The sequence below is a fragment of the Onychomys torridus genome, chromosome 21, assembly GCF_903995425.1.
Source record: "Onychomys torridus chromosome 21, mOncTor1.1, whole genome shotgun sequence".
Taxonomy (NCBI): Eukaryota; Metazoa; Chordata; class Mammalia; order Rodentia; family Cricetidae; genus Onychomys; species Onychomys torridus.
The window spans coordinates 30,348,784-30,373,116 of record NC_050463.1 but is presented as its reverse complement, the minus strand read 5'-3'; the positions used below and the strand labels follow the sequence as shown (position 1 = coordinate 30,373,116).

General features: G+C 45.5%; 1 protein-coding gene across 1 annotated transcript in view; it reads left to right on the top strand.

Annotated features, from left to right (window-relative positions):
* The first annotated feature begins 7,843 nt into the window (after positions 1-7,843).
* The window catches only part of Lclat1 (lysocardiolipin acyltransferase 1), a 131,294-nt gene continuing 114,804 nt past the window's right edge, over positions 7,844-24,333 (top strand). The window contains exon 1 of the mRNA XM_036170705.1: positions 7,844-8,019. The gene's annotated coding sequence lies outside the window, so the exon portion shown is untranslated. The remainder of the gene's footprint in view (positions 8,020-24,333) is intronic.

Here is a 24,333-nt window from a genome sequence, read left to right as displayed (position 1 = left end):
AAATGGCCTCCCCTCCACACCCCGCCCCCATTTAGCCCGAGAGAAAGGGAGGTTTATCCATGTATCTATCAGCCAGAGTTCTGTCAAGAAGCAACTAGTCTATTTGACTAAGGAGGGATAAAGGAAGAGAGTATAAGGGATTTAGGTACAGTCAGTTGGATTCCTGAGGGGAAAAAGAGGGGAGAGGCAGGGAGGAGAGTGAGAGGGATGAAGGAAGAGGAAGAGGAGGAAGGGAGGAGAGAAAAAAGGAAAGACTGAGAGAGGCAGGGAAGAAGGAAGGGAAGAGGAAACAATTAACATGAAAAGAAATTAATGAAAGATTCGAAGTACCTCAAGACTAAATAGAAGAGTTGGGCCAAGCCAGTCCTGCATTTGGGTCTTCTTGTCTCAAGGGACAAGGGGAAGGAGTGGGTTCTGGAACACTGGAGAGAAAAAGCCTTAGATAAGGAACTATGGCCTTAGGCACATGCCATATCATTGTTTCCCCCCACTTTACCTCCCCTCCCCCAAGGAGGGAACAGGGCAGTGCACACCTTGAGGTAGATACCTGTGTGCCCATCATGAGACAATGGACAAGACATTCTGGAGATGTCAGCTGGGTGGATTGGCATAAAGCAAGATCTGGGGGCCAGTGAAGAAGTGAAAAAAGAATCGTCTTTTCATCATGACAGGAAACCCACAGAGACAGCTGACCGGTGCCAGCTGGAGCTCACTGACTCTGGACTGACAGCTCAGGAACCTGCATGGGACCGAACTAGCCCGCTGAATGTGGGTGACAGTTGTGTGGCTTGATCTATTTGTGGGTTCCCTGGCAGCAGGGCCAGGACTTATCCCAGGTGCATGAACTGACCTTTTGGAGCCCACTCCCTGTGGTGGGATACCTTGCTCAGCCTTGACACAATGGGGAGGGGCTAGGCTCTCCTTCAACTTGGTATGCCAGACTTTGTTGACTACCATGGGAGGCCTTACCCACTCTGAGGAGTGGAGGGGGGTAGAGTGGGAGGGAGGTGAGGAGGCGGGAGAAGGGAGGGAGGGGGAACTGGGGTTGGTATGTAAAATGAAAAAATTTTAATAAATAAATATATTTAAAAACAAACAAACAACAAAAGAATCATCTTTTCACTGTGTGTGTGTGTGTGTGTGTGTGTGTGTGTGTGTTAGCATGAACTTCTTCCATTCATTGTAGCGCCCAAACTCCTGAACCATCAAAGACAACACCTGCCTCTCGGAAAGTCAAAACGTCCTATTTCAAATGTCGTTTGAACCAGGGATGCTGTGGGCTACAGAAGTGATGGCTTTTAGGGCTTCAGTTAAGTGTCCCTGGCCTCTGACAGCTTGGTGTGTTCCTTCTCCTCATGACCACTGGAGAGAGTCGTTGCAGTTTTGCCGACAGCAACTCACTTGGCCCTTCTCTGACGTCTATTCCTGAGCACACAGTCAGAAGCAGCAGCAGAAGCAATTGCATTGCCATATAGGTATTTCACAGTAACCAAAGCACAATTAAGAACCAGGACATGGGGTTTGCTGCTTGTGACCCTGTTTCCCTGAGCATCACAGACAGTGCCTATTAAATCAATGGCTCAGGAGGTTGAACCGTTCATCAGCCATATATTGTATTGTAGGAATCAAGGAAGATTCAGAAAGTAGGGGAGAAATTACCCTTCTGGGCAGTAGAGGAGATTAATACCATCCCATAAACTTGGGGGTACCTAAAAAGGGGATTTCATTTGTTTATTTTCCACTTCAAAATTGAAAAGACATACACCTGTCTAAAATTCTAACCATTGGGGAATATAGACATGCCAGTTTGCTGGTATCAATATCTCCACCCAAAAGCAACGATTGCAAGAGTTTCTCTTGCGTCTTCCCAGAGATTCCCAGGCATGTACACTCAAGAAACTCATGTTGACTTTGTGGTCCTCATGTGTCTGCTGTAGATGCTGTCAGGGTCCTTTCAATATGGGCATCTATCCTCCTGCTGCTATGAGCTTTGATTGTTAACGGCTCCCAGTTGCCTCTCTTCTCCAAGAAGACAGCCATCAGAAGAGTGTGGGGGCCTTGCTACGTTGGTTCTGTAACCAAACCCTTAGGTCACTCTTACTTAATAACTGACCAATACTGGAACATAACACAAGAGAATAAGCTCCTTTGTCTCAAAGCTGAGTGAGCCTGTGATATAATTTCTACTCCAGAGTTCCCATGGGTTCTAGCTGAAGCTTGTCTCTTGTAGAGACCACACTATTACTTTCCTCTCTCGTCTCCATATTTTGGTTCTTTCACCCCATCTTCTCTTGTGAGCAAGAGTCTTGGAAGCAGATCTCTACTTCAGCCCCCCATTTCCAGAAAGCCACCAGCAGGAGGTATTCCTAGGAAGCAGACTGTAAGATGCGATTCTCAAGAGGACAGGGTGGTAACCAGGACGAGTCCCACTGCTAGGCAACAGCAACCAAGCTCATGGCTAGTTACTGGAGTATTAATAGTACCTGGGAGACTGTGGCAGATGACTTTGCTGAACAAGAGAAGGGTGCAGGAGAAGAAGGTGCATTAGCTGATGTGGTCTCTTGTAACATGAATCTTAAAAAGGCTTATTAATAAAAGCAAACTTGGAGCCAGGTATTGGGGTGAATGCTGGAAGATCAGAAAAGCAGAACAAGTCACAGCTACCTCACCTTGCCAATTCCTCAGTTGTTTCCTCAGCCTGGAAGCTTCTGAGTCCTCATCTAGAATGAATCTCAGCTGAACTATTGCTAAAAGCCTAAAAGCTTAACCTCTCATTCCTGGTCCTCATGCCTTATTATATGCCTTTCTGCTTCCTGCCATCACTTCCTGGGATTTAAGGCCTTTGTTACCATGCCTGGCTATTTCTAATGTGACCCTAAATTCACAGAGATCCAAATGGATCTCTGCCTCCAGAAGGCTAGGATTAAAGGTGTGAGTGCCACCATTTTCTGGCCTCTATGTCTGTCTAGTGGCTGTTCTGTTCTCTGACCCCAGATACATTTGTTAGGGTGCACGATATGTTGGGGGACACAATATCACCACAGTCTCTGGTATCTGACAGGTTTGAATACTTTCTGTAAGGACTTGGAGATGGATGGCAAACAACACGTTGGAGATGGAAGACATGCTCAACAGAATTTTAAAAGAGTTTTTTGTCACCTGCATCCAAACTGAAAACTAGTCCTCTCCCCAGAACTGTAGAGCTGGCCAGATTCCCATCTTGGGCATATTTCCAGTGCCAAAGCTGACCCAGAAATAGTAGACCTTTGAGCCTTGGGGTGAGGCTCTCTTGAGAACCTGGAACCCTCAGATTCAAGCAGGCCTCTGTGACTTGAAGGAAGATACAAGTTCTACTTGGGTCTGTGGGTCAAAGCTTGTCTTGATCATGAGTGAGGGAAAGGGCACTGTAAGGTTTTTCTGACAGTGGGAGGGTTATGCTTAGGTTTAGGGAGAAACAGAATATAAAAGTGCGCATAGGATAATTTAACCAGCCGGAGGAACATCTTCCATGGCAAAATGTTTCTTACTATGGTAAGCGCTCTGGGAGCCAATTCTAACTCCTGGGATGGCTCTTTAAATCTGGCGCATGCGAACGGCCACATTCATAGAGACGCCAGAACCCTCATGGTACAACATGGATGTAGGAATGAAACACCTTACAGAAGCTTCAAACACATCGGCCAGCGGACTAGAAAACTTTCTGGCTCACTGTGTCCCTCGGAAAGGGCCTGGGTGACGACGCTGCTTATTAACGTGATGAGAGGTGCTTTGCCTGGGAGCAACAGCATCACTGAGAAGCTTTGAGGCGTTCATCTTCGAAAAGCAGGACAGGGCTAATGGGAAAGATGTTACAAAATGGGAACCTTTAGTAGCATTGGGGAATGACAGATGCCAGGATAGCAGCGACATCTGTGAGAAGCAGTGGCAATCTAATTACCAAAATGGATAGCAAGGTCTAAGGGGCAGCCAGGGGTCTTGACCTGACCTTATGAAGATGGCTGATGGAACATAACATTTTTTTTTTATTTTTTTATTTTTAGGAAGGAGATATGTGGGCAGACAATAAGGGTACTGTATAATATATAGTCTCAACAGATCAGGGGTAAATAGAAGGGTGGAGTCAGACATCACCCCAATGAAGAATTATAATCTGCTGCCCAATTTCAAGACCTGAGCCTATTCTTAGACAGACTGCATGGGCTGAAGGAGAGAGTGCTGTCAATGAGGACCCAGCACACACATTGCTTTGGTCCTTCTCCAAAATATCTTACAAACATCATTATTATTTTCTGTCTTTGTTTTTGCTTTAAATAACCACAGGCTGGGGGAAGAGAAGTCCTCTGATTTTTTTTTTTGAGAAACGTTAGTTAAAGGATCTAAGTTGGGGCTATCTAGGAGTCCTAAGCATCCTTTCTTCTTTCAATACCCTCCCTTACCTGCCATTTGAATGGGACACTACTGAATTTTGATAATAAAGAGAGCCCTCGCCCAGGTCTGTCTTAGTGGGTCTCCTGGATCCTGCCACCACCCTAGAGGCCACTTCTCCACTTCCTGAGTGTGTCATTGGTGTGGATATACTGAGACGTTGACCGCCGTCTCACACTGGTACTCAGACTGAAGAGTAACATCTACTGAGGCAGAAAAGGCTAAGTAATCACCCTTAGAACTCCCCCCTGCCTCTCTCCTAGCAAACAAAACCAGTTTTACGTCCAGGGAAGATAACATTCCTATGGGAGAGACTTGTGCAGTTTTGCTCCAAGGCTGGGCTTTTCTGTATGATGGTTTTTAGAGGTACTCTTACCTGCAAGGAAAGAAAAAAGCATGAAACGTGACAGAATCCACTAATGAGAGTTTTATTGAGGAAGGGAGAAAGGACAGGTGTGATCAGGCCTGCTGGAAGGACACATGAGGGAAGAAGGGGGGCATATGGGGCCTGCTTTTTAATGACCACCCTGAGCATGTGCACACAGGCCCATGTGGCTACTCCCCCACATACGCATAGATCACATGGTCACACAGTGCGCAATTTATGTGACCATGCAGCTGGGTTATGTAGGATATAGGACATATGACCCAGAAATGACTAGGTGGAAATGACCAAGTGTCCTTCCAGGGCATATGTGATCATAGGGGGGTGGCTGGAATTCCTGTCACTGTCCTAATATATTCACAAGGGACCCAGACCACCTGGCATGGAATTGGTCTACCATATTGAAACATCATGCCAGTCAGGTCTGATCCACCTGAAACTCAAGTACTTTGGATGCCCTGATGAGACACAGGTATGCTAGAGGTTGGATAAAGCTCACAGAAATTCAAGTATTGGCTGGGCGGTGGTGGCGCATGCCTGTAATCCCAGCACTTGGGAGGAAGAGGCAGGCGGATCTCTGTGAGTTCAAGGCCAGCCTGGTCTACAGAGCTAGTCCAGGACAGGCTCCAAAGCTACAGAGAAACCCTGTCTTGAAAAATAAAAACAAAACAAACAAACAAAAAAAGAAATTCAAGTATTGGTTCCATGGATGAAATTTTTAAATAGCAATTATTAATCTTTAAATAATTTTAGACTTCAGAGAGATGGAAAAGAGGATAGAGATTTTCCTCATGTCCTTTCTCTGTTAACCTCTTGTGTAAACCCAGAACAGGTAGCAGAACAAAGACAAGGGCAGGGTGTGGTGGTAAGCACCTTAGTTATTCAGGAGTCTGAAGGAGGGCTGTGTGTGTTCAAGGTCAACCTGTTACTTGGTGAGCTGAAGGCCAGCTTGGGTTACTTAGTGAGAGCCCGTCTCTTAATAGAAAATTCAAACCATAAACAATGGTCTGTGGACGTATAATTCAGCTTCCTTAGAATATCCAAGGTCAAGCTGGACACACTTGGGAGACAGAGGCAGACAGAGCTATGTGAGCTCAAGTCTAGCCTGGTCTACAGATTGAGTTCCAAGACAGCCAAGGCTACACAGAGAAACCTTATCTTGAAAACAAACAAACAAACAAACATACAAACAAACAAAAAACAGCAACAAAAGACTATGCAAGATCCTGGACTCAATCTTGAGTACTGAGCAAACAATAAAACAAAGAAAATAATCTTCACACTATGCTATTATCTAGCTCATAGACCTCATTTGGGTGGTGAAGAGGTCCAAAGATCTGGGTCCCGTTAAGACATTTTTCTCCCAAATGAAGAACAAGTTACTGCAGCTTGCACCTTTTACTGCCAAGAAAAGAAACATAAGACTTGGATGATGTTTCCAAGTTTAAGAATCAGCATGCTTTGAGCTATCCATTAACAGTTCATGTGGAGGGCAGCTACTTCTGAATAGGGGTCAGAAGAGGAAAGGGCTCAGCTGGATGTCCTGTCTGTCCAGCCACATTACAATCGTAGCGCACAAGAGGACTCTCTACTAGAGGAAGGGCCATGTCCAGCCTCCTCAAGTCCTCAGAGAAGTCTCAGGACATCCCTGTGGGTTCTGGGGGATCACCACGTTCACTCTAATTCCCACAACTCTGATTTTAGAGAAACAAACAAACAAACAAACAAGTTCCACCCAACCTCATAGGGTTAAGAGCATTTTTGAGTTTTCCTTTGTTGTATTTTTCATTTTCTAATACAATTTTGGCACATCTCAAATACTTAAATATTGAACAAAAGTAAAGGAGATGTAATGCTGATTCTGTGCAGGAAAGCACTCTTTTCTAAGAATTCAGAGGAGGCAGAGGCAGGCGGATCTCTGAGGTTGAGGCCAGCCTGGTCTACAGAGCAAGTTCGAGGACAGCCAGGGTTACACGGAGAAAGCTGGTCTAGAAAAAACAAACCAACAGAACCAAAACAACGACAACAATCAGAGTCTGCTGAGGTAATCCTCCTGGCTCTGCTATAGGGAGTGCTGGGGTTACACTCATGTACTGCCGCCACACAAGGCTACCCTGTACTAAAAAAAATCGTTTCTCCCTGTTCCATGTTAAATAAACAAATTAAAGTATAAACATACAAAAGCGGCTGTTGAGGGGTTCTGTGGACTATGTGTGGATGTTTATTATTTTTAAAGATTTTGCCAGCAGAAAGGCATTGTGCAGGGGAAGTGCAGAGAGGTTAAATTAACCACAATCACTACCATCCAGGGGCTTAGTCTAGTAGGTTTGGGGTCAGATCCACCGCAGGAGAAAGGCACGACGGACTTTCAAGAAGAGTATGCTAAACAAACAAACAAACAAATAAATAAAATTAAAAAAATTAAAAAAAAAGTGGACTGTCGGGGGTGGGGTGGGGGGGTAGGGTGAGGTGGGGGTGGGGGTGTAAATTGAGGGCTGAGCAAACACGGTTGAGGTAGCAATGGTTGTGCTCCAGGAACTGTGGATTTGCTCTTTGCTTTGGGGCAAGGAAACAAGGCTTGTAAATTAGTGCCTCGAATGTGTTCTCCATGAGGCAACCTCAGAGGTCGAAGGCGCCTTTAGTTTTCCACCATCAGGACCCGGGGTTCTAGAACTGGCAGGATGCTGATTTGCTCTTTGTCTTGGGGCGTAAGAAATCAGGCTTGCAAAATGAGTGCTCTAGATTTGACATCCCTTATGCAGCAACTGGGTTCCCCGGAACAGAGAGAGATCTTCACTGAGTTCCGATCCTGGATTCCCGCCGCTCTGACCCCACTTGCTTCCTCAGCGGGTCACCAGCAGCAGGCCAGACCATGATCTATGTGGGCACGGCCCCTTTAAAAGAGCCTAGCCGAGGGCGTCGGGATCTCACCCGGCTGCGGAGCAGGGGCGGGGCGCTCCGCACAAGGGCTTTTACGTAGCCGGGGACGCCTCTGCGTCACAGCGCCCGCAGCCAATCAGGGTGGAGCCTGGCCGGACGCATTACTAAGGCGACGGGCTGGACGCCTCCCCGCTTCGGGATGAATTAGCGGCGGGTTCTGCTAGCAGGTTGTGACCCCCCGTGAAGTCGCAGTCTCTTCTCTCCAGTGTCCCCGCAACGTCGCGCGTGTCCCCCCCGGCGTGGCCCAGGTGCGCGGCCCGCGGTGTCAGGTGCGGGTTTCGGCGCGGGGAACATGGCGGCGGCCGGGGGATATCCCCGAGTGGGCGGAGGGGGAGCTGCGGCGTGGGCCACTTGGCCCCGAATACACGCTTCCTCCGGTGGGCCCTGGGGGACGGTCACTCGTGGGAGTTGGGTGGAGGGTTAGGGCGAGCGACTCCAGACAGGCGGAGGCCTCTGGAGCCGAGGGGGCTGCTGGACGAGGGGCGCCCGGTGTCCCGTCTGGGCTCACGGACAGGCACCTTTCTGTCCACATCACACCTTGGCGACCCCTGGGAGCTGCTGGGTCCCCAGACACCACCTAAGGTGTGCCAGGGGCCAGGCCCCGGATGCACAAGGCTCCCCAGGGGCCGCCACGTGGGAAACACAAAACAAAGCTATCCAGGGCTCAGGCTGCCTCTTTGCTGCGAGTGCTAGAGGTGTGCACCAGGTCTAGGTGGCAGTTCTACAGAAGGAATGGTTGGCCACACTAGAGGCTGACGTCGAGTCTGATTTTTTTTTTTTTTTTTCTGTCCGCTTTTGGAGGCATGCTCTTGCTAAGGGCTAGTCTTACCACTCAGGGTCGTTTCCTCTGTCCTTGTATTGGTGCGATAATAGGCGTGCTTTACCACGCCCACCTGCCAGGTTTAGTCTTGCTGGTTGTATCCTAACATCTAAGATTATATTTGGCCACAAGCAATAAGGAAATACGGTGTTTGCTTGTGGTTGTGGAGCTATTTTGTCTTCTTGTCCTTTCCTGAAGGGTTAGTTGCCTTTAAAGTTTACTTATTGCATTCAGTGTGCTTTGAATGGATGTAGTTTTGCAGTTCAGTTTAAGTCCAAGAAAAGTATTGAAGACATGTTGGTGAAGGGATTACCAAAGATAAGTGCTTCCCATTTATGTCCTTTACGTACTTCAGCAGAGAAACATCTTGTCATAAAAAGTTTAAATCGTTAGGCTACTTACTTAAACAGGGCAGTGGTGGCGCACGCCTTTAATCCCAGCACTCGGGAGGTGGAGGCAGGCGGATCTCTGTGAGTTCAAGGCCAGCCTGGTCTACAGAGCCAGATCCAGGACAGGCTCCAAAGCTACACAGATAAACGCTGTCTCGAAAACAAACAAACAAACAAACAAACAAACAAACAAATAGTTGGGCTACTTAAAAACTACTGTTTTAATGAAAGACTTTGCAAAATTTGTGTATTTAAAAATATTATTTTTGTCTGTTTGAGACTGCATGAGTTTATATGCATCATGCAATGTGGAAACCTCCTGAAGCTGGATTACGGATGTTTTTGAGTCACCTAATGTGGGTGTTGGGGACCCAACCCTGGTCCCCTAAAAGAACAAGTAGTGCTCTTAACCACTGAGCTATAGCTTCAGCCCTTAAACTTGTGTATTTTTGGATTCGTAAAAGAATCAAAAACTCTTGTTTAGCTTCAGTCATCAATAGCTACTGTCTCAGGAGTGCCCAGTGTACATCTGGCACTGTGATTTTCACGTGGCTTCTACCTTTAAGTTGAACAAATGTTGGGGATTCTTCTTTCCCACTGGGTCGAAAGGCTAGCTACAGGCTGCAGATGTCAGGAGGGGGACTCTTTGAAACTGAATCTGGGGACTTAGAGTCAGTTTGGCCTGTGGTTGAGGTTATATGTAGTGATAACTAGGTTGCTTCTTAAGATATGGTGGTTTGGTAACTTCTGTGGGGCATTTTGTCTCTGAGGGGAGAAGACAGTTCTTGGCCAGTCTTCTTTGAGGTTTTGTAAGGGTGGGGGGCAGTGCATATAAAAGACTTAAAAACAGTGGTGAGAATTGACATTTATTAGTAGACGCTACTCAGCCTGGCTGTGTGCCCAGAGCCTTCTAAGTGTCAATTCAGTCACTCAACACCAGTGTCAAGTGGTTACTTTAACAGGTGAGGAAACTGGAGTGCTTTGAAGTGTAAGTCATTTGTCCTCAACCATTCAGCTAGCATTGTGAGTCCAGCGTGTGCCCCACCTCCACCCCACCCACTCTGCCCCTTTCTCTCTCTTGTACTGGGGATTGGATGCAGGGCTTGCACATGCTAAGCAAAGTTGCTTCATCACTGATCTATCCCCAGCCCCTTTTCTTTTTATTTTGAGACTGAGTTTCACTGAATTGCTGAGATTAGCTCTGAACTCATTCTGTAGCCCAGGGTGGTCTTGAACTTGTGATCTTCTTCCTGCCTCAGCCCTCTGAACAGCTGAAATTACAATCCTGCACCACAAGTCCTGGCCCCTGTGTTCTTCCATCCCTTCACTCTATGCATACAGGTGTATCATGTGCTAAGGGAATATGTGAGCTGAGTTTTCAAGGTGTTTTTGTTGTATAAACAATTATGATTTATCCTTTTGACATCCTTTGTTATTTGTGTGGCAGTGGCTACAACTACTTTGGTTAAGTAGTATATTAATTTTACTTTTTTGTTTATTTGTTTTTTTGGAGACAAGATTTCTTTGTGTAATAGCCCTGACTGTCCTGGAACTTGCTTTCTAGACCAGGTTGGCCTCAAACGCACAGAGATCTGCCTGCCTCTGCCTCCCGAGTGTAGGTGTTGGCAATAAAGGTGTGCGTCACCACCACCCTGTTTAGCTTGTTTGTAAGAAGACATCAATGGCATCTGTAGGACAAGCTGGAACTTGGATCTGTAATCCTTGCTGGCTCTGATCTAGGCAGTCCTAGATACTTAGCCTTCTGAGAGTTAGGACTCTAAGAATGCACTATCCTGGCTAGCTTTGATGTCCATTATTCTTAATAACTATTTTAAAACAGAATTGTAACTAATACCTACCAGGAAACACAGATCAGTAATTTTAGTTTTTATTCAAGTCTTTTGTATTTGTGTGTGGTGTATGCATGTGTATGTAGGGGGCATGCACATGTACATGTAAAGGTTTTGAGGAAAGGGTCTCTCACTGAACCTGATGTTCATTGGTTGACTAGATTGGCCTTTTTTTTTTGGCCAGCAAGCCCCTGGCATTGTCCTATTTCTGCCTCCTGGTGCTTGGATTACATACGTACACATGCTGCTAAACCTGAGGTTTTACTTGGGTGCTGGGGCTCTGAACTCAGGTCCTCATGCCCATTGAGCCATCTGCCCAACCCCAGTTAAATTCTTTGAGAGAATAATTTGATGGATGAATTTAAAAACAAACTGGTTTTAGTACAGTTAATTGCCAAGCTATACTAATAAGTTTCCTAGTCTTTTGTTTCTTTTTTTTTTTTTTTCTTCTTTTCTGAGACAAGGTTTCTCTGTGTAGCCCTGGCTGTCTTGGAACTCTCTCTGTAGACCAGGCTGGCCTCGAACTCAGAGATCTGCCTGCCTCTGCCTCCTGAGTCTTTTATTTTCTCAGTCTTTATAGGAAAAAAAAATGACCTAAATAGAAGTGGCCGTGACATTCATTGTTTCATCAACTCTTTCTGGAATCTTTCTGCCTCCTTGGAATGTAAAATTAATTCCTCATCTAATCCTTGAGTTCAAGGAGGGGCCCAAGTCCAATCTGAAGACGAGGGGAAGGGTAGATGATTAACTTACAGTGTGCTAAGCACTCAGCTGTAACAGCGTGGGTACAGAACTGTGGGCACATGGGCTGGGACGGACCTAGCTAAGCGGACATGAGGGAGACTGGCTTCTGCACAGGAGGAACTCAGTCAAGGCAGGATAAACGAGGGAGTGTGTATCCCTTCAGGGAGAGAAACAGGGAAAGTTAGGTCCAGGCTGTGAATTCACAGCTAAGATTGTTGACCTTATGCTGTTGGTAGTAAGGATTTCACAAGGACATTAAGTTTAGCGTTAAACTAGGGTTGTTCTTTTCTGTCAGCTGGCCAACAGGAAGAGGAACCTCCGTTGAGAAAATACCTCCATCAGATGGCCTGTAGGCAAGTCAGTAGGTCACACTCTTAACTAATGATTGATATGGAGGGCCCAGCCTACTTGGGGGTGGTGTTGTCCCTGGGCAGCTGGTCCTGTGTTGGATAAGAATGTGGGCTGAGCAAGCCATGGGAAGCAAGCCAGTGAGCAGCATTTCTCCTTGGCCTCTGCTTCAGTTCTTGCCTCCAGATTCCTGCCTTGATTCCTGCCCTGACTTTCCTCAGTGACGTCCTGTGGCGGACAGTTGTAAGTTGAAGCGAGCCCTTTCTTCCCTATTTGGTTTTGGTCATGGTGTTTTATGTCGGCACTAGAAATCCTAACGAAGACATGGAGTAAGATGATCAGCCTTCTGTTCTGCTGATTGTTTATTTATTGGGCTTTATTTTTCTGTAGCTCAGGCTGGCCTGGAACTTGCTATGTAGCAGGCTTCAAACACAAGGTTAACCTCCTGCCTCAGCACTTATCAAGTGCGGAGGTGACAGGCTAAGACACGGTACGGCACCTAGTTATGTTCTGGAGGGGTGTCTAGTAAGAGAAGGTAAAGAAGAGACCAGTTAAGGACCATTTCATCATCCAGCTTTGGTGTATAGGCTGGACATGAGCCGAGTTTAGATTCTGTATGTTTCCAATCAGAATAGAATGTGAGATGGATTGGGTGTGAAGAGCAGTCAGGTGTGAGAGTCAGAGGTGGGAGTCCTGTACAAGACAGAAGTTGTGTATTTTATAACTAACGCTTGCACATCGGAGGTACCGTTGACTGATGATAAGGAGAAGCTAACTGAATTCTTTGTGAGGGTTCCAAGGGAGCAAGTGGGAAGAATCTAAGGCAAGTTTTGGGAAAATTGAATACTGCTGGAGGATGGGTATTAGGTTGTTTTCTCTCCCTCTCTTTTTCCCTCCCCCTCCCTTCCTCCCTCTCCCCCCTTTCTTCTTCTTTTGAGAAGGGTTTCTCTGTTTAGCCTGTCATGTCCTAGAACTTGCTCTGTAGACCAGGCTGGCCTTGAACTCAGAGATCTGCCTGCCTCTGCCTCCTGAGTGCTGGGATTAAAGGTTTTTTTTTTTTTTTTTTTGTGTTATTTTGAGGCCAGGTCTCATGTAGCCCAGGCTAGTTCTGAAGTCTCTATGTAGCCGAAGCTGGTCTTGAATCCCTGATCCTTTGCCTCTAGCTTTCAAATGATGGGATTATAGACACATGCTTCCACCCCCAGCTTATTTCGAGTACTTACCTATTTGCACAGAAGCGATTTTAATGTGGAAGCAGTCACTGATGAAATGAGCTGTTGTAAACGGCTCGTGCAGATGTGTATAGCGCGACAATTGCTCAATGCCAACACCACCACAATGCAGGGCAGTCAACTTAGGGTTGCAGACTTGCCACAGGGCGGGCGTTTATTTCTTTTGAACATGCTGCAGAACCATTCTGATGGTAACAGAAATCAGCACTGTGGATAGATTGGACAGATTTATTCGAATGATTCAGAAAGCCATCATCTTATAGAAGTTGATCCCTGCTAGTGTAGTTGTGCAGCCCAGTGGGAACTTCTATTGCTAGGAGTGTAAAATGGTAGGTACGGTCGCTTTGACGACATGCTGTGGCTTTGTCCACTCCCACCCAAGTGGCTTTGGTCGTAGTGTTTCATGTTTTTTTTGCAGCAGTAGTAACCTTAATTAGGACAGGGAGAAAAGATGGACAGTAGGAGCTTTTTTTAAAAGCTTGCCTTGGAGTCGGGGTCCTGCTACATAGCCTAGCCTGACCATGAACTGTGCCAAGTGGAGCAGGCTGGCCTTGGATTCCTGATCCTCCTCACTGCACTTCCTTTGTGCTGATTGCAGGCCTGCGCCACTTTGTCCAGCCTGTGTTCTTCTGTGCCCACATGTCTGTTTTAGCTCAGTGTAAATTCAAAATATATGCTACTCTTGTGGCCTTATTTTTAAGGGAGTGCTTGAACAAAAATAGTTCCTGTATTACAAATTATGCCCAAGGTTTCTGAATATCCACATGGAGAATGCCTTCCTGCGACAGCTTAGGGCCATTCTTTCTGTGATGTGGGACTTTTAAATGAAATCTGCCTTTTGCCTTTCATGTGCTCTTGCAATTATTGAACAGTCTTAATGCTTCATTATATAATCTTGAAATTTAGTAAGAATGTATTATTTGCCCTTCTTCCCTACCCCACCCCCCTTTCTGAATAGGGTCTCTATGTGACTAGGCTGGCCTTTGAACCCAGGTGCCACATCCTCACTGGTGCTGAGAGTACTTTGTGAGCCACCACACCTCCCTAACACTTAAGTTGTTCATTAAAGCCGGTTGATTAAGGAGAAGGTGTGTGTTTTGTTCTCTTGTCGGGAGGGCACAGCTGAAGTCCAATAGGCCAGGCCTTACTCAGTAGCTTTACTTAAGGTAGTAATGGAGTCGACAGCCAGCTCCTGGTTCCTTCTGGGGCTAGATGGTGGAACTTAGAGTTCCCCTTTGCTACAGTGATGGAAAGTTCTGTTGAGGGACTGATCTTCCTTAGAATCGAGTCTTCATTGGATTCAGTTGTTCCCAAAGCGATATTTATATTATTCCTTTTTGAATTAGAATTTCGTTGTATTTCCTCTTTGCTATTGTGATGAAGAATTCTTGTCAGTTGAAGGTACTGATCTTTGTTGGAACTGAGTCCTCATTGGATTCAATTATTCCCAAAGCTGTGTTTATTTATTTCTTTTTGAATCTAGAATTTCGTTAAGTCTCAGAAAAAAGGGAGTCTTACATTCTTACTTTGAACTCTTAAATATCTGATTCTGCATTATGGGGTTATTCTTAAGACTTCTCAAGGGTCTTTCCACTACGGTAGTTACTAGCATTTCTAGGAGATTGATATGTGTTTGCATTAGTTTCCTATAGCTGTTGTAATAAATTCCTACAAACACGGTGGTTTTCAACAACACTAATTACTTTCCCAGTGTTCTGGAGACAAGCACTCTGAAATGTTGTTAGTTAGCCAAAATCAGGAGTAGCAGAGCTGCGGCACCTCAGAGGCTCCAAAGGATGATTGCCCTTGGCCTCACAGCCTCTGGTGACTGCTGGTTCCTTTGTATGGGTTGAGCGCTCCAGTCCTTGTCTGTATGTCACAGCTTCTTTCTCCTGTTGGCGACTTCCCTGCTGCCTTCCTCTTAAAAGCATATGCTACTGTATGTGACTGTATCTAGGCCTTCCCTAATAATTCACATGACCCTCCCGTTGTAAAGTGCTCCATATAACCACATTTACAGAGTCCTTTTTCTGTCTTCATAACGTTTATAGCATTCAGAGATTAGGATGTGTTCATGTCTCTTCAGTTAGCACATGTTAATTGTATCAAAGAATGAGTTTCATTTTGATGTTTTCAGACATGCTGTGTTATTTACTTATCATGTTGTGAGGAAGTAGTTGACTGGAGCAGCTGAGGGTAGGATGAGGTGATTTCTGCTCACAGTCACAGGATACAGTTCATCATGGTATGGAGAGGGGACAGGAGCATGGGGCGCCTGTCACGTTGTCTCACAGTCCAGATGCCGACGGTGATGCACACTGGAGTTCTCAAACTCTGCTGTAGCCCTTCTGTTGAGGTCCAGCATCCTTGCCCATGGGCTGGTGCCCTCTACAGTGAGGCGGGCCTTCCCATCCCTCAGAGCCATGTCCACAGGCTGGTTTCCACACCATGCTGGATCCTGTCAGGTTAACAGTATTAACCATCACGCAGCTGTTTCACAGTAGAAATTCTGCCACTCTATGAACAGTGTTTCCTTTCTTGTGTTCTTCAGTATATTTCTTTAGTGTTTTATATTGTATGTTTCTGGGTAGGTTTATGCTTAGGATTTTTTCCCTAAGACTGTTGTGAGTAAAATTATTTTTCCAGTGAGATTTTGTTTTGTTTTGTTTTTTGAGGGAGGGTTTCTCTGTGTAGACCTGGCTGTCCTGGAACTCATTCTGTTAGCCCAGGCTGGTCTCAAACTTAGATCTGCATGCCTCTGCCTCCTGAGTGCTGGGATTAAAGGCATTACTTCCGGAATTTTTTCTTGGTGAGTGAAAAGCTACCGATTCTTGTGTGATTTTGTATCTTACTGGGAAGGGTTATTATATTACTTGTCTTATGGAGTCTTAGGGTTCCTCAGTTATAAGATGACGCTTCAATAGAGGTAGTTCCGCTCCTTTTTATGTGTCTCCTTTGTTTCTTTCTCTTGTCTTATTTCTCTGGCTGTGATCTCAAGCACTATGTTGAATCAAAGTGGTGAGAATGGTACTCCTAGAATGTGAATATACTTTGACTGTCATTCAGCCAGCCCTAGTGATATTTGTTAATTTGTGTTTCTAAGTGAAGAAACAAGATAAATTGTCTAAAGTCACAAAGTTTGGAGATGGCTGTTACTTTTCCTCTCTCTCCCCCGCTTCCCATCAGAAACCAGGACTGTGCAGAGCCAGGCACAGTGACTGTGCCGGTAGTCCTCACACTTCGGAGGCTGAGGCAGGAGGATTGGTAGTTTGAAGCTACTGTGGGCCACATAGTGAATTCCAGTTCACTCTGGGCTACATAATAAATGCCAAAACATACACACAACCAGGATACAGAACAGTTCTGCCCTAAGGCCTCATTCTGTTACCCCCAATGGACACCATCCCTCCCTTCCCGGACTTCTGACAAGTGCCAGTCTGTTTTCTGTTTTTACAGTTTTGTCACTGAAGGAATGTCGTACTAGTGGATCTAAACAACTTCCAGTCCGTGGGCTTTGGCTTTTGTCCACCCCCATTTGGCATAGTTCTGTCGGGATTCGTTGTGGTATGCATGAGCTTGTTCTTTCCCACCCTTGCCTTCCAGTCTCCTTAGCACTCCTCCGTAGCCATGTGCACACTGAAGGGCATCTGGGTTATTTTCAGTGCTTGGCTCTTAGGAACATTTGTATGTATGGTTTTCATGTGGATGTAAATTTGGGCTTCACGGGAGTCAGTACCCAGCAGTGTGATTGCCGGGCCATATGGAGGCTGTGTAGATCTGCGGGTTTATTTCTGAACCCTCAGCTCCTTTCCCTGGATCTGTTGGTGTTTTCCTGGCGGCACCACACTACCTTCTTTGCTGTTGCTTTGTACCGAGATTTGACAACAGAAACATGAATCCCATTTCGTTCTTTAGAAATAATTTCTTACTCCACTTTTATTATTATTTTTCCGTGTGTGTGGTGTGGAGGTCAGAGGATAACTTCCAGCGGTTGGTTCTCACGTGGGTCCCAGCAGTCAAACGCAGGTCACCAGGTCGGCAGTGAGAGTCTTTACTAGTCATGCCATCTGCCTTGACGGACTTTATTCTTTTATGTTTTTATTTTCCAGACAGGGTTTCTCTGTGTAGCTTTGCGCCTTTCCTGGAACTCCCTATGTAGACCAGGGTAGCCTCGAACTCACAGAGATCCGACTGCCTCTGCCTCCCAAGTGCTGGGATTAAAGGCGTGCGCCACCACCGCCTGGCTCATATTTTATTCTTCATTAAGATTATCTTTAACTATTTTTGGTTTCTTTTTTCCTCCTCCTCCTTCTTCTTTTGGTTTTTTTGAGACAGGGTTTCTCTGTGTAGCTTTGGAGCCTGCCCCAGAACTCACTTGGTAGCCCAGGCTGGCCTCGAACTCACAGAGATCTGCCTGGCTCTGCCTCCCAAGTGCTGGGATTAAAGGTTTCTTACAAGTCTGTGTAATTTTTTGTTTTGTTTCTCACTCTGTAGCCCAAGCTATCTCAGAACCCACTGGGTAATCCAGGTTAACCTTGGATGTCTAATCCTCCCACCTCTACTTCCAGTGTGCTAGGATTGGTTGCAGGATTGTGTCACTGTGCCAGGCTGTCTCGGTGAATTTTAGAATCTGTCAGTTTCTCCGGTGTAGGCTGCTGGGGGATCTGACAGGCAGTGCCTTTTATTCGTTAAATTGTATAGCCTTCACCATGATCAATTTTAAAACATTTTCATTATCCTAAAGAATCCCTGTGTGCATTAGCAGTGTTACTTCTGCCCCTTCCAAACTCCTTTTCTCGAGGCAGCGATGGTCTGCTTTCTCCTAGATTTGTTTATTTCAGCCATTTTATATAAATGGACCAATGAGATACTGTTTCCCCCTCTTGTACTTCCTCCCTCTGAAACCCCCTTCCCCTTTTTGGTACAGGGTCTTTATTTATAGCCCAGGCTAGCCTAGAACTCACTTTGTAACCTAGGCTGACCTTGAGCTCACGGTTATTGTCTTGTCTCAGGTTCCCAAATGCTGGGATTACACATAATCATGCCCAGCTTTATCTGGTCATTTTTGACCGGCTTTTTTCACTTAGCACAATATTTTCAGGGTTCCTACGCACAGTGTCTTTGTTACTTTTCTGTTGCTGTGACAAACCAACATGACCAAGGCAAGTTATAAAGAAAGTATTTAGTGGGACTTATAGTTTCAGGAGGCTACGAGCCCATGATGGTAGGCAAAGGAAGGGCAACAGGAACAGCCAAGAGCTCACATCTTCATCTGCAGGCAGGAGGCAAAGAGAGAGAGCACACTGGGAATAGTGCATTCTTTTGAAACTTCAAAACCCACTCCCAGTGAAACATCTTCTCCAACAAGGCCACATGTCCTTGCTCCTTCCCAAACAGTTCTGCCAACTGGGAAACAAGTATTCAAATACATGAGCCTCTGGGGGATGTTCTCACACCACCACACATGGTGTGGTGCAACAGTTGTTAGTTTTTTCCTATGGCAAATCATTTTTTGTATGGATAGGGCCACATTTATTATTATTGTTGTTACTGTTATTATTGTTGTTGTTATTATTATTATTTTGGTTTTTGAGACAGAGTCTCACTATGTAGCTTTGACTGGCCTGGAACTCACTATGTAGACCAGTCTGGCCTCAGTCTCAAGATCTGCCTGCCTCTGCCTCCTGAATGCTGGCATTAAAGGTGTGCACCACCACACCCAGCCTGCCACATTTATCCATTCATCAGCTGGTGGATTCTTGAGTTGTTTTGCTTAGTGGCTATTTGGAACAGTGCTGTTGTGAGCATTCATGTATAAGCTTTGTATAGGTTTGTGTTTTCATTTTTCTCTTGTATATACTTAAGACTAGAATTGTTGGTTCCCAGGGTACTGGTGTTTAACTTTTTGAGTAGCGACTAGACTGTTTTCCAAACTGATTGTATGAGTTTACTCTCTCAGCAATGGTGTGGCCAGGTTTCTGTTTCTCAGCATCAGTACTTGTTACTATTTGTTTTTTTGTTAGTCAGTTCTTCTGGAACTATCCTTGTGGACATGACTAGAGGTGTGGTACAAATCTTCTAGTTGCTTCTTTGAGGCTGACAGTCAAAATACATGATCACAGCAAGTAATAGATTGTTTTCAAAAGCCATTTTTGCAGCACTCAGGAGGCAGAGGCAGGCAGATCTCTGTGAGTTTGAGGCCAGCCTGGTCTACAGAGCGAGATCCAGGACAGGCACCAAAACTACACAGAGAAACCCTGTCTTGAAAAAAAAGTCGTGTGTGTGTGTGTGTGTGTGTGTGTGTGTGTGTGTGTGTGTATGTGTATGTGTGTATGTATGTATGTGTGTATCTGTTGGTATGTGTGACCATGTGCTTATTTTTCTTGGACCTATTAGTATTGTGTATTGTACTGATTGCTGACTATTGAATAGCTTTGCATCTTGGATTCAAACAGTTTTTAATATCATTGAATTCCTTTTCAAATGCTTCCTGAAGGTTTGTATCTCTATGGTACTTTTATACTGTTTTTCTAGTTTCTGCTTTGAGGTGATACTAGTTTCATTAAAATCGAGAAGTGCTTCCAATTCATCATCTGTTTCCCAGAAGACATCATGAAGAGTTCGTTTTAATTCTTTTTTCCTTTGATAGAATTCTCTGATGAAACAGTCTGGGCTGGGAGAGTTTTAGATCTGAGTTCATTTCCCATGATCATTCTGGGGTATTCAGATTTATCATTTCATTTTGGGTGACTCCTGTTGCTCAGTGCTTTTGAGGAACTGGCCATTGGCACACAGCAGGGTTCCTCACTCCTGCTAAGCAGCTGTAGAAGGGCAGTGTTGCCAGATGAATTCTGTTGATGTGATCATGTCTCACTACTGCCCCCAAAATGGTCTTAGCTGACACCTTGGGTCACAGCGATGGCCTTCTTGCCTACTCCTGTCATCAGTGACAGCTTTGACAGTCTAGAAGCCTCTTCTGGTACCATCCTAATGGAGAAGAATGGGGTGAAAGATCTCTTACCGGCTCATGTGTTTATTTGTACGCATGGTCTGTAGTTGGTCACACAACTGGCAATAATCATGAAACCTTTATGAAGTGGAACTCTGTTACAGGAAGGGTATCACAATCTGAGGGCAGAGTTGCAGGATTTATAGCCTGGCCCTATGTCTTAGAGTTCCTATTGCTGTGATAAAACACCATGACCAGTAAGGTTTGGAAAGAAAATGCTGATTTTGCTTACACTTCTATATCACACAGTCTGCCACTGAAGGAAGTCAGTAGGAACTCAAGACAGGAGGTAGAATCGGAAGGAAAGACTGTGGCGGAGTGCTGCTTACTGGCTTGCTCCTCACAGCTTTCTCAGCCTGCTCTCTTACACTATCCAGGACCATCAGCCCAGTGGTGGCACCATTCACAATGGGCTGGGCCCTACACGTCATGCGTTAATCAGATGTCCTCCGGATGATCTGATTAATTGAGGTTCCTTTTCTTAGACAACGTTAGCTTGTGTCAGGTTGACAACTAATCAGGACCTTCTGTGTCCCCTTCTTTCTCTGTGTTTCTTCTGTGTGAGGTTGAGATGTGCTCTGAGCTTCGTGCTCTTGCTGCCGTGCCCCGTCTTCCTTGCCCTGATAGACATCCATCTGGAACCACTAGCCATTTCCTCCTTAATATGTGGAGCGCACGGTATTTTACCTGACCACGTTGTTTTATAGAGCAGTGCAGAGAGTGAGCCCTCATGGAATGCTGGAGAGCTGCTAACATCATGGTGGAGCTGGACATGCTCTTCCGGGAGAGCGCATCAGGAAGGACCAAACTGTCCCTTGATGTAGGGACAGCCACTAGAGCTTTCTGGGCAGTGTGAGGATCAGTGTGTGGGGGTTCGGATTGGAAGGACTATTCCAGGCTTTCTTCTTGCATTGGCCTTTCCTTCTGACACTTAGTGCTTGAAAATGTTTTCCTTAAGGGCTTTCTGGGCAGAGGGGCTGGGAAGGTGGGTGGCAGTGGGATGGGACTGGTGAATTCCAGGGCTGGGGGTAACTTCAATGGTAGAGTGTTTGCTTAGCATATGCAGAGCTCAGGGTTTGGTTTCATCACTAGCAGAGGAGAAAAACAAAGTTGCGTTAGAAGAGGGAGTCCTGGAGGCTGAGGAATTGGCTTGATTGTTAGGTAACATTTATATACTTTGGAAAGCAAATATCTAAAAGTAGTCTAGGCTGGTCTCGAACTTGTAGCCCTTCTGCTTTAGCCTTCCCAGCATCTGGAGCTACAGGCCTGTGGCACTTGATTGGCCCAACTTATGTGATTCTTGCATGGCGCACACTGGCTGAAATGACCATCAGTGCTTAAAGCAGTGGGGACTTGTGGGAGGGCTTACCTGTGTGGATAGCTCACAGTCTGGCCTTGCCCATACAACTCTAGGTTCTCCCTGTTTAGTGTCCCTCAGAAATCCTTAGTCACCACTTTTTTTTCCCCCGAGACAGGGTTTCTCTATGTAGCTTTGCGCCTTTCCTGGAACTTACTCTGTAGCCCAGGATGGACTCGAACTCTCAGGGATCTGCCTGGCTCTGCCTCCCGAATGCTGGGAGTAAAGGCGTGCGCCACCTCCGCCCAGTCACCACTTTCTACCTCACTTAGCTGAGCTAAATCTATTCTCAGTCCCGTATTCCATTTCCTGGCAGGGTTTGTCCATTTTTGTCCATCTAATTGTTCTGTCTTGAACTTTTGTATACAATTTTGCACGTCTCCCTACTTTCTCTGTTGTTCTACTTTTGTAAGGTTTGGGTTCCCCCCTCTTCTTTATATTTACATTATTTCAGTAGTCTGCTGGTTGGTTTTAAAAATAGTAACTTCTATTTATTGCATATTTGATAATCGGTATCTGATCTTTCTCTGGTTCTTGACATTGGGCTTAAAAAAAAAAACAAAACCCTTGGAATTTTCTGAATGGTAAGAATAGCTTCTGTTATCTCCAGTGTCTCTTGATTACACTGGGAGTTTGTGCTAATGGTCCAAAATTAGAAGTTTGGAACCTTCAGCAACCCCCCCCCCCCACTCCCCTCATGCATGCTCACCCAAGTCTCTGAGAAGGGAAGAGGAAAGTAGATTCTGAGTCTAGTTAGGGGTCCCTGATTTAGCTAGTCCTGTTTAGGTAATGCAAGTCTGGAACAGTGGGGAGTGTGCTAAGGTGGAGGGCAGTTGACACCTGGCTTCCTGAGAGGCGTGGATGCTTTGTGTCCACTCTCCCTCTCCCAGACCTTTCTCAATGCACCTCTTCCTTCCTTCCATTAGCTGTTCCTGAGTTGAGCCTGTTATAGCGTAATAAACTGTGATTGTTTAAGTACTGTGCTTTCCCTGTTTCATGAGAATGATTGTAGTGAATTACTGAACCAGAGAAAGAATTTAGAGAAACTTAGCCCTTGTGGTTAGGTGGGCATTCGTGTACCAAGCAGAGATCTCTAACGTAAGGGCGGTTTGGGTAGATTCTTGGTCTTCACTTGTTGGATCGGGTTTTACCTCCAGGGAGTGAGTGTCAGAATTCAGTAGACATTGGAGGACATGTGCCTGGTGCCAGCACAGTTTGTGCCCCTTTCCGGTATTATGGCTGTGTGCCTACTTGCATCATTTCATGTGGCACCTTAGGAAGGTGACGCCTGCTTTTGTCTCCCTTGGCCTTTTGGTAGGGAAGGTGGAGTCATGGTAGTCCAGGGCCACAGAACTAGGGGTTGTTGGGAGAATTCCATGCTGTCTGACCACAGACCTCTTTTCTTAACCCTTTGTGCTAAGCCAACCGCCATTCTTGCTTTAGAGATTAAAACCCTCCTGTGACCTGGCAGGTGTGATCTTTGCATTTCTTTTCATTTTGTTTTGTTTTGAGACAGGGTCTGCATTGAAGCCCAGGGTCATGCCTGTCCTCTGCAGTGCCGGGATTACATGAATGGGCCGCAGAGCTTGGCCATCATTTCTGAGCTCAGGACCTATTCAGTTGCTCCCCTGTCGCAGTACTCCTTAGGCAACCATTCTCGGCCCAAAGTGGCACAATACTGCCCAGACGTCATAGGGAACAAAATAAACACTGTTGTAATTTTGGGTAGGCCACTCCATTCTATGTCTACAGAGGACGTGTTAGGGATGGAATATGTGGGTTCTGGCCCCTGGTAAAGTATAATGGAAGATGAGAATACAGGAAAAGGATGTTGGAATGAAAACAGCACATACTGACCATGTGAATGGTTCCAGAGATCAAAAGACAAGCAGCCTCACGGGGCAGGGCTGTTTGAGCTTGTCCTGAGGGAATGGAGGGGTTTGAGACCTGTGACCGGGTAGGCGATGCGCCTGGGCAGGAAGAATGTGAGTCAAAGGGATGGCAGGGGATTTTGGATTAAAGCTGAGAGCGGAGGCTTCCTTACCTATCTGGAGGAACCTTCTCTTGAGCCAGGGGCTGTTTCCTGCCCCAAATAAGTCTTGGAAAGCTGTGCTACGGTTTTCCAGCGAATGTTGGCCAGATCTTGGTTCTTGCCCTCCTTTTAAACACACTGAAAGCTGTTTTAGGGTCAACCAGCGATAAGGTTGGGTAAATGTGTTAATCAGTCACAGTTTTGCTAAAAACAAGGTGTGACTATTACTGAGGTTTTCTTTATATGTTACTCGAGCTCACCAAAGGAAGCTTTAGATTAGATAGAATAGTTCAAAACTACTTTTAGTAATGAAGCATTGACATGAGTATCAAAACAGCCAGTCTGAAGAAGGCCATTCTTCAGGTTGGTTAAGTTCTCGTAAGTAGTTGAAAGGCTTTTGTGTGTGAACGCACGTTGTTAACCATTTATGATTCTCTTGGCATTCGGAAGGGCAGGTTTGTGACATCTTTCCTGACTCTTCAGAGCGTAAGAATTGGCTGCTGGTCATTTGTCTGCCTGCTTTGAAGACACAAGAATCTAGTTGATTTTTGTTTGAAGATTAGCTGCTATGTAATATTTATACACTTTGGGAAAAATAATACATAAAGAACAGTGAAAATCACATTATTCAGGTAATTGATATCCTTATGTTATATCATTTTTAGATGTAGTTATACAACTTTCTAGCCACATTTTTCACTAACTTATATTACCAGAATCTTTCCTGTATCATTTTCTTCCCCCATGACTTCTATTAACATGTAAACATCATATATAGAGTTTGGGAGGATTTCTTTCTTTT